The sequence below is a fragment of the Hippocampus bargibanti genome, linkage group LG01 (assembly GCF_051943395.1).
Source record: "Hippocampus bargibanti isolate YZ-2025 linkage group LG01, ASM5194339v1, whole genome shotgun sequence".
Taxonomy (NCBI): Eukaryota; Metazoa; Chordata; class Actinopteri; order Syngnathiformes; family Syngnathidae; genus Hippocampus; species Hippocampus bargibanti.
This window is the reverse complement of record NC_142734.1, coordinates 8346427-8356240: the sequence shown is the minus strand read 5'-3', so window position 1 is coordinate 8356240 and position 9814 is coordinate 8346427. Positions and strand designations below refer to the sequence as shown.

At 39.0% G+C, this 9814-nt stretch overlaps 1 long non-coding RNA gene across 1 annotated transcript; it reads left to right on the top strand.

Annotated features, from left to right (window-relative positions):
* Positions 1 to 5284: 5284 nt before the first annotated feature.
* On the top strand, positions 5285 to 9040 carry LOC148902963 (uncharacterized). The gene is made up of 4 exons (XR_016114326.1): positions 5285 to 5353; positions 5613 to 5703; positions 7421 to 7462; positions 7780 to 9040. It is a non-coding gene; the product is annotated as an uncharacterized LOC148902963 (long non-coding RNA).
* The last annotated feature ends 774 nt before the right edge of the window (positions 9041 to 9814 follow it).

The window sequence follows — 9814 nt, the reverse complement described above, 5'->3', positions numbered from 1 at the left end:
CCCGAAGTTTGAATGCATCAGACTGGAGGAGGTTGCTGTCCATGTGAGATGTGGGCGTGGTGACGTCAGAGCAGGGGTGTGGCTACAGACACGCGACCCTCAAATTGCAACAAAATGCGACTCTCAATTCACTCATAGGATGAGTAAAAGTTCCAATTTTTACCTGGTATTTTATTTTAATTTGTTCGTAGATATAGCGTGACAGTACTTGTTGACATGATTTCAAGTAAGAAAGCCCACTTTCACATCATTGGAGTCAAAGTTGGACTTGCTTTAAAGCAGTGGTTCTTAATCGTGTTGGAGGCTCCGAACCACACCAGTTTTATATGCTCATTCACCGAACCCTTCTTCCAATGACTGTGCCTACTAACTGCAGTCTCGACTGAGGGGTGGACCTCTGTGGCGGAGAATCCACTGAACCCCTGAGACCGACTCACCGAACCCGTAGGGTTCAATCGAACCCAGGTTGAGAACCACTGCTTTAAAGTAACAAATTAGCAGCTCATTCCGATTATGATAATTTGATTTCACCCTTTCTGTTTCCAGCTCGGAGCCAATCTATGAGGCATTTTAATGCTGCACTAACACACAGATCACTTCACTTCAGATCTACGTGCCAAAAATGCAGTGGCGGGCCATGCATGTCACTTGTCGGCCTTCAGTAGTGCTCCGTCTGAATCAATCCACTAGAGGGTGCCATTGGCCAGGAAATAACATGTGACTTGAAGAAATTTAAAAATTACTCTCATAAAACTGTTCGAATTTTTACTATGAACATGTGCATTGATGATAACCTCATAAAATTGCAATATTGTTGCTATTTTTGCTAGCTTCGGAGCTATCCTACCTTTCTTAATGATGTCCATTTATTCTTGAAAAGTCCGTTTTAAAAAAAGCTTTAACAGTAAATCTCCAATCAAATTAATGTTTTCTTGTTATTCAGCCACTGCGGGTTGACAAAACCGCTATTAGATCAACACAAAAATGTATTTGTTTATGCTCTGGCCAGTATGCTCTCACTAGCGGCTAGTGATACTATGATTGGCTAGTGACTTGCCAATCATGTGATTCACCGATAATTGTTTGCGAACACTGACGTTTCCAGCGCCCAGCATGCCTTGGGTTGCCAACTCGAAATCTGATTGGTTAAAGTAACAGTTTTAGCAACTCTTATTTTATGCCGCGGGGCCTGCAGAACTGTTTTCGAAGATGTCCAGGTAGATTTGTGACCCTGGCAACAAATGATGGCTGAAATGTGATTGGTTAAATGCTTAAATACGAAAACACACATCTGGAAGCAGCACAACAGGGGAAAAGCAACGAAAGGAAGCTCAAAGACAATTTGGAATTATTTAATAAGAATTCATGGACAAAATATAATTCTCATTAGTCTGTGATTCAGATATTTTTAGGTCAGCAAAGAAGGACTTGCAGGCTCTGACGGCCCATCACTGCAAAATTGTAATAACCCGCCTTAATATTACACACGGCAGTCCCAAACTTTATAAAAACATACAATAATACTTAACGGACAACCGACGCCTCCGGACAAGTTGTGTCCATAATTTGTAAAATCACTTCAAATGACTTCTACTGAGGGTATTTTACAAAGATTCCACAGCCTATAGCTATATTTTACGTTTTAAGACTCGCGCTAAATATTCAGTCTTGTTTTCGAGTTGATGATGATGCCTGACGTGACATCACATCTGGAACGCCCCTGACCGAAAAAGCGACACACAATGCATTTTAGGTACTTTGTTTGGTCTGAAAAGTTCGTGCTGATCCGTGTTGATCGCGAAATTAGAAGGAAAAACATAAATAACGCGATGCTGAATCGTGTGTTGCACCAAGACTAGATTTGATACTAGTTGACACAAATTCCCAGCAGGCAAATCAGCCCATTTCCAACGGATCTCGGGCGCCATCTTGTGCATTTTCTGGGCGCTACATTGGAGTTCAGATGCCTCAAAATGATCCGGAAGGACTTATCCAATCGATTGCAAACATCTATGCTTTCCTCTTCAGAACTATTTGAATCATATTCATGACTGCATGAGTAACAAGAAAGCTTCTTCTCCGAATCTGAAGCAATTGTTTTGATTCTCAAGCAAGGCAAGACGTCCTGGCGTGACGTCACGAACCAGGGGGCGGGACCTTCTGAAACTGAAACTTTCTGATGTAATTTTGAAGTAGTTTTGGGACACTAAGTCATTTTTATTGGTGTTTTGCATTTGACTAAAAACATCAGCCACGCAGGCTGATGTTTTTAGTTTTAGGTATTTTAGATGCTATAAAGCGTTTTTCTGATGTCAGTTAGGAAACAACAAAAAAATGGTGTCGGTTGTCCTTTAACTCTGATCTCTGGTGGAATCCTTAGTAATTTAGATTTGTCAGTAATCGGTCCAAATAACATGTACACACTAATAGACTAATCATTAGAATTGTAAAAAAAAAATAGATACGTAAATAAAACAGACTGCATTGGAGGTGATGTACAGTGTCATTGATAACTAAATAAAGAAAACAAAAAGTTAAAGACTTTAGGCATAATATTTTTATGCTTGACTACATTAAGGCTTTTGTTTTGTTGAGGAACAACGATGATCACGAGCAGATTGCTCTTAGTGGGCCTTTCAGTTTCCGTCTGTCCAATTAGTCAGTCCTGGAAGGAAGAATTAAAATCTGGGCCATCAAGTGGGAGAGTGCGCAGGTTAGATCAGGATCAGGGTCCAGGAGTGTCTAATCCGACCCGGGGCACGAGGTGAGAGTGGGGGCTGCAAAGGATTATGGGATTAAGTCAGGGAATATTCCTCATGAGAAAGCTATGTACTCTATTACCATGTTGACAAAAACATATCTGCAAGAGATTTCATGAAGTGACAACAAAATACATCTTAATAATTGCATGAAATGATTTTTGGGTCTTTTTCTGAGCAAATCATCTTTAGGATATCTGTTAATCAATCAAAACAACTCAACAAGATTTGGTTTAGCTGAGGGTCACTTAACCGTATATTTCATTTTTACACATGAAGTTGACTTGTGAAACTCAAACTAGACGTCTGACAATTTCAGTTCTTTCTGATGGCACTTTAATTCCAAGAAAATAGAGTTGACAGTCCCTAATGTAACCTGACTCAACAGCACTGGTGTCAAAGTCAAGGCCCGCGGGCCAAATCCGGCCCGCCACATCATTTTTTTCGGCCCCCGAAAGCAAATCAAACTTGTGAAATTCCATGATGCTGCAAAAATTCGAACCAAAATTTCATATTTTTGGATGTAAACCACAATAACAGTCATTATTCTTGACTTCAGATTTGAAAACTAGTTATTCATTAATTTTGGGTGTGCTCTATATGTAATATGTGGAGGGGATTAAACATTCTAATGGCTTCCCCAAATTCATAAAGGCCCTCGAGAGGAATCCATAACTACAATGTGGCCCGCGGCAAAAAAATTACTTTGACACCCCTGCTCTACAGGAACCATCACGCCAAGTCAAGTCAAATCAAGTTTCAGAATCAGAATCAGAATCAGAATCAGAATACCTTTATTCGTCCCGCAATGGGGAAATTTGCAGTCCACAGCAGCAATTGAAGAGGGATGGGGTTGGGGTTCATAAAGCCTTTAGTCACAAAAGATTCTAAAAGATCTTATTGCGGACCTCAATAAAATCATCAACACCTGCTGGTCTAATCTTTCCATTCCAGGAAGTAAAAACTCAGACAAAACTCATTAGTAATTGTCGGTGCCAACTATGTCACACACTGAAAATGCATGTTCAATTGATTTAATTTATTTTCTAATAAATCACTTAGTAAATGGGATTTTTGCCATAAGGTGTGGGTGTGGTATGTCAGCCCAGTGAAGAAAATAAGCTGTTTACTTGGCGGAATTGTTCTTTCTTTTGAACTGTCACAGGATAAATGTCATTGAGTGAAACATGTCATACTTTGTATGCTCCAAAATGGGAAGTCTCACTGTTTTAATGGCTCAAAGTTGCTGAAACTAGCACACATTTAGGCCAAAGAGCATACAACAACAACAACAACAACAACAACAACAACAACAATAACAACAACAACAATAGCAACAACAACAAATGTACATTTCTCCAGTGTGAGAGTAATAAAGTCTAATCAAATCTTCAAATCTAATCAAAGAACAACAATAATAATAATAATAATAATAATAAATATAAATATAAATATAAATATAAATATAAATATAAATATAAATATAAATATAAATAATTATAGTAGTACTACTAAAAATACAAATACAAATACAAATACAAATACAAATACAAAGACAATTAAAGTACGCATTTAGGAACGCAGGTTGGCCTGCTGGCTGAATTTCCAAGAAAATATTTCTCACTACAGGTGGACACATGCTGCTGATTATGTATTATGCAGCCTGATGACATGCATATTGCCATGACAACGACAACACCAGACATCCTGGTAACCTCAAAGAATGACACTTTCATTATCCATCCATCCATCAATTTTCTAATCTGCATTTCCTTGTGAAGGTCACAGTCATGTTTAAGCCTATCCCAGCTGTCCTCAGGAAGTTGATGTAGTACACCCGAAATTGGTCGCCAGTCAATTGCAGGGCACACATAGACAAACAACAATCAGACCAAGGGACAATTTAGAGCAGGGGTGTCAAAGTCATTTTTTGCCGCGGGCCACATTGTAGTTATGGTTTCCCCTCGAGGGCCGTTATGAATTTGGGGAACCCATTAGAATGTTTAAATCCCTTCAAATATTACATATAGAGCACACAGCAAATTAACGAATAACTCGTTTTCAAATCTGAAGTCAAGAATAATGACTTTTATTGTGGTTGACATCCAAAAATATGAAATTTTGGCTCAGATTTTAGCAATCATCATGGTATTTAACAAGTTTGATTTGCTTTCGCGGGCCGAAAAAAATGATGTGGCGGGCCGGATTTGGCCCCCGGGCCTTGACTTTGACACCTGTGATTTAGAGCATTCAATCAATTTACCATGCATGTTTTTTGGAATGTGGGATGAAACCGAGAAAACACACACAAGGCACAGAGAGAACATGCAAACTCCTGACAGGAAACCTAAGAGCAGATTTGAAACTACGACTTTGCCAATGTGAGGTGACTCTACTAACTTGTCATACACTATATTCCCTATTTGAGTTGTGGCATGGCAAAGAAACAATGACCTTGAGATGAATGCAGAGAAACTGTCAACCATCCGAAGGAGCGGGGACTTGTGTTGTGGGTGGGGCTCCAGGGCCGGACCATCTTCTCGGATGTGTGTGTGTTTCTAAACAGTCATATTCGCTGCTTTCAGACTGAGCTGGTGAGTTTTAATTACATTGTGCATACTTTTGATAGGTTGCTTCAAATCTGTTGCACATATTGAGCATACACAATTTGAGTCATTTTATACTAATGCAGAGTGTGGAAAGAACATTTTATATTAAATTGATGTGATGTTTATTATTCAAAATGGTGGCAAATTATATATAATTACTGTGTTTCCGACTTCTAAGCACTACAAAGTAATGAATGAATTACAACAAAAACAATATTTATTTATTTATTCATGTATTTATTAGGTGCAGGTTGATGTGGAAATGGGGGCTTTCACAACTTCTCCCCCCTTAGATGCGACCCCCCATCAGGAGTCAGTGACCAAAACTGTGGCCGGTATGTGAATGGAAGTTTCTGAAAGTGACAAACACAGAGACTTTGTCAGTTGAACAAGATCTTGTTGTTAAAGATCAACGCGCTCTTTGTTAAATATTGTAAAAGTCAACAAAGACTTGAAGCAGATTGACTGCGCTGTGAAACCACCAATGTTTGCTTTTGTTATCAGTAACTGAACACATTCACTGGGTTATCATCACCTGCTGCACTCTTACTCCTATACTCCTCACCTGGCAGAGTTTTTACATTTTATTTATTTGGAAATATACCAAGTGGTCGGACGTCCTGTACTTCATATTAGAAAAAAAAAAAAGAAACGTGTCTGCAATTGTGTCGAAATAATGATGACATCACTACTCAGGCTAAGTAGGAGGGTGTGTCTTAATTTATCAGCCTTACATCAGAGTAGAGTCTGTGAAAGAGTAACTCCCTTGTGCAGCGTCTGTTGCCGTGGAGATAAGAGCAGCCAGCAGGTTGGGGTTAGCATTCTTGGCTTCGGCCTTCCTGTAGATTTTAGACTTTTCCTGCACTAACTTAACTAATTACCGTATTTTGTTTCTAATTTCACTTATTATATAGTGGTACCTTGATTTATGGATTTAATGTACATTTTGTGACCCAAAACACTCAGATCTCAAAGGACTTAGTTCAATGAATGGCACTGTTTTTATTCTGTTTCAGTGGCACACTTGTACCATACTGCATTTCTTAAAAACATGTATTTATAACATAAATCGAATGTAAAAATGCAAATGGAGCTTATAATGATTTCATGCTTGAAAGCCAAAGGCCTTTGCTCTTCTTCTGGATTGCATGTTGGGGCCAGCAGGGGCCAGTGTACACATTCGTACTTTTAGTACGATTTCACAATTGTGATTCTTCAGTAAACTTTGAGAGGAGTTTTTTAAAAGATAACTCTGAAAAAAAATTACGAATAAATAAACACACTGATGGCAATTCTGATGCATTCTGCTTTCCGTATGCATTGAGCTATCAGAATTTTATGTTTTGAAAAAAATACACACTAAATTGTCTTTTTTATGTTTAAATTTCAATGGGCAAAGTCAAATACCGTATTTTCCGGTGTATAAGGCGCACCCAAAAGCCTTTATTTTCTTCAAAAGATGACCCTGCGCCTTATACGCAGGTGTGCCTGAAATAATCTTGAGCCACAACAGGTCTCGCAACTACTTTATATATATATATATATATATATATATATATATATATATATTTCACTGACTATATATATATATATATATATATATATATATATATATATATATATATATATATATATATATATATACAGTAAAGTCTCGTTATATCGATATTCAAGGGAGTCCGAAAAAATATCGATATAACAGGGACTATCGATATATCCGACCCTGTCTGCATGTAATTTTCTCCGTGCGTGCATAGAAATAGTATCGATATAACCGGGACTATCGATATATCCGATATAACGAGACTTTACTGTATATATATATATATATATATATATATATATATATATATATATATATATATATATACACTGTGTTTAACTTTTTAGAAATTTGATTTGTGTAGGTAATGTGGCCTTTTTCCCCACTGCGGGGATCTGTGTTGAAGAATTAGTGTTAAGGAAAATACCCAAAGCGGAAAACTGAAGTAATGGGAGTCAAGAATGATCAACCTATTTTATACTTTAACCTGTTTTTTTTTTTTCTTCAAGACTTCAACGTGGATGATGGAATCTTTGGGGCCTTGATTGGAGGTGAGAGCAGAACACCAAGGATCCTATTTACACAGACCTACGTATTCTGATTGTCATATCAAGACATGGTGTTTGCGAATTTGGTAAAGCAGTTTCTGTGAAGATGACCGTTCCATCGCAGCGAGGGGCTGTCGATGGTATATCGAAAATATGATGGCAGAGAGTCATTCTTAACCTTCATATTATGTTACGGGTCAATTTTAGCCGTTTCTATATTTGTGTTGACTAAAGCGCTATATATATATATTTCACAATAAAGCTGAGTTTGACTTTGACTTTGACTAATGTACTGTATGGTTGTTTTTTTCCTCTTGTAGGTGCCATCAGTGCGGCACTATTACTTCTCTGTCTGATGGCATTCGTGCTGTGGCGCCTATCCAGACATAAGGGATCTTATGTTACCCATGAGATGGGCAACCAGGATGAAGATGAAGATGAGAATGCTGAAGATGACTCGGGATGTTCTGATACTGAACTCCAACATTAATTAGCTCATGAAATAAGTGTGAAGGACAGGATGGTGTGACTTTTTACATGAAGATACTACAGTGCCAGTTAAAGATTTAGACACACTTTTTCATAGTAATAGTATTGTGATTTATGTTCTCCAAATATGACATAATAACACTTTGAACATTTGAGAGAGAGAAAAACAAACTTTTCGCAGGATACAATGGATATAAAAGTTGACACACTTTTGTTCAAATGGCATATGATGTGGAAGCTCCTTGGCTTGTCCTTTTTGGCAGGATTCTAAAAATGTCAGGAAAAGTGTACTTAAACATTTGAACTTTATTTGGGGTCAAAAAGAGCCCGGTATTTGAGTGGTTAGCATGCTGATTTCACAGTGCAGAGGTACCCGGTTCAATTCCAGCTCTGGCTTCCCTGTGTGGAGTTTGGATGTTCTACCTGTCCTGCATGGGTTTTCTCCGGCTGGTCCGGTTCCCTCCCACGTTACAAAACAGGCATTTCAGGCTAATTGAAATTGTCCCAAGGTGTGAGTGTCAGCGTGAATGGTTGTTTGTTTCTGGGTGCCTTGTGATTGGCTGGCAACTGGTTCAGGGTGTCCCCTGTCTCCTGCCCGAAGACAGCGGCGATAGGCTGCACCATGCACCCCATGCGACCCTAATGAGGATAAAGCGGTTCAGAAAATGTATGAATTAAAAAAGATGCATTTAATGTTGACCGGTGTGTGCCCAACTAAATTATCTTGGTTGTTTATTTTTTACATGACCTCACGAAAATATATTTTTTATTTAATTTATGTAAGTTTATAAATACAGGCTACATTCATGGTTGGACAAATGCTTTTTCACAGTCTCGTTTTTATATCACAAAAACCTGACACTTTAATAAGGGTATGGAGACTTTTTATATCTATTATAGATAGATGGTTATTTTTTTAATTTATTTTAGTCACTTTGTAAACCTCTAAAGATGGAGGACACTGATTTGCTGTGGCGACCCCGTAGAGGGAAAAGCCGAAAGGAAAAGAAGAAGACTTTGTAAATAAAATATCTCAAATTGTTACATTAACGCATTACCTGACATATTGGGTAATAAATATGTGAGAAACAGGCCCTTGGTACAAATTTTGTAATTTTGACTTTGCAAAGGTTCTATTTGTATTTGTATTTGTATTTGTATTACTATACATGTACAGTATAAGGTGGCTCGGTAGTCGAGTGGTTAGCACACCGGCTTCACAGTGCACAGGTCGGTGGTTCGTGTCCCACCCCTGCCTCCCTGTGTGGAGGTTGCATGTTCTCCCCGGGCCGCGTGGGTTTTCTCCGGATCCTCCGGTTTCCTCCCACATCCAAAAACATGCATAGCAGGCAGATTGAACGCTCCAAATAGTGCCAAGGTGTGAGAGTGACTGTTATACGTCTTTGTGTGCCCTGCGATTGGCTGGTGTCCCCCGCCTTGTTATGTCCGGAGGAATGAGAGGAGAAGAGTTGCTTTGTCAACGTCTTTATTGTGCCACAATCTTAGTCTACCTGCGGTCGTGACGTCACCGCTGCTTTTCGACCTGTCGCTATGCGACACGCCTCATGCCCGAAGATAGCTGCGTTAGGTTCCAGCACCCCCCTCCATTCCTGTCGTATCATTTTATTTTGTTGTATTTATCCGCCGGTCCGTGAAAATATTGTCTTGTAGCCGTTGAGGAAAGAGCACACACGGCTGAATGTGGAGACGTGTTTATTCCAACAGCGAACAAGTGGATCTAACTCAAACAGAAAATGCAGTGAAATATATGTGGCATAAACACGCCCCCTCCCGGGCACCTGCTGGGTGAGATGCCTGGTCCTAGTGCCCGCTACAGTCTGACATTAAATCGGTCAGTGGCGCAAA